This window comes from Glossina fuscipes, unplaced genomic scaffold, assembly GCF_014805625.2.
Source record: "Glossina fuscipes isolate IAEA_lab_2018 unplaced genomic scaffold, Yale_Gfus_2 221, whole genome shotgun sequence".
NCBI classification, from domain to species: domain Eukaryota; kingdom Metazoa; phylum Arthropoda; class Insecta; order Diptera; family Glossinidae; genus Glossina; species Glossina fuscipes.
In genome coordinates this window covers 3,615,218-3,616,150 of record NW_023998564.1, presented here as the reverse complement: position 1 = coordinate 3,616,150, position 933 = coordinate 3,615,218, and positions in this window count along the sequence as shown.

Here is a 933-nt window from a genome sequence, read left to right as displayed (position 1 = left end):
CAGGATGTGCCTAGCGCTACAATTGGATAATTGGTTAGATTTTTTCCGCTCGTCCGGTCGTCCTCGATGAAATAGCATTAACGTTGACAAGCCGATGACGAAATTTATACGCATCTATAGCAGCAATTGGCAACGTTCTGAACGCACGTGACAAGGCATTAGTAGATACTGCGGACGTCGCGCAAGCTAAACATGCTGACATGTAGGCGTTTAGAAATAAACCAATACACAATTGGCAGTTTTACACCGTATTGTATTGTTTCCAATGGGTTTCAGTAAATCTACAATTTCTTGTAAACGACTCAATGCTGAATACACGCATTTAAATGCTCCGCCGTATTGCTAATATCAGTGCAGGCATCTTCAGCGGCTTGCGTTGGGATGAGCAATGCGTATAAATTCTGATAAATCAGCCACTTTGGACAGTATATCACACAATTCGTCAAAGATTTGTATAATCTTACGTTTTGGTGATGTAATATCTTTAATTTGGATTTTGATTTCAAACAGAAACTTCATGCAAGCTTAATGCGCTCATTCCGAAAGGACCTTCTTCCAGTGTATAGGGAAACGATTCACAAGAAAAAAATTAACAAATAATCGAACTATTTACCACTTCATAACGTGTTAAATTGACCCTTTTTAACGGAAATGTGTTTGGAAATTTTAAAAATTTTGCAACAAATTGGATAATTTAAAAAAACAATTTACAACAAATACAAAAATTCTCTCAGCATTTATTTTAGCCTTTGCATAAGGCTATGGTATGCTAGTCGCCAATATATAGGAACACGACGAAATCCTGGCTAACAAGCATCTGGAAGCCGAATTTCCGAGGCTTAATGTACTCAATGTTTTCTTGGAAGCCTTGGGCTATTCGTTCTCTTTTGTTTTGCATGTATTGTGCCGATTTAGAGAATAAGCATATATTCG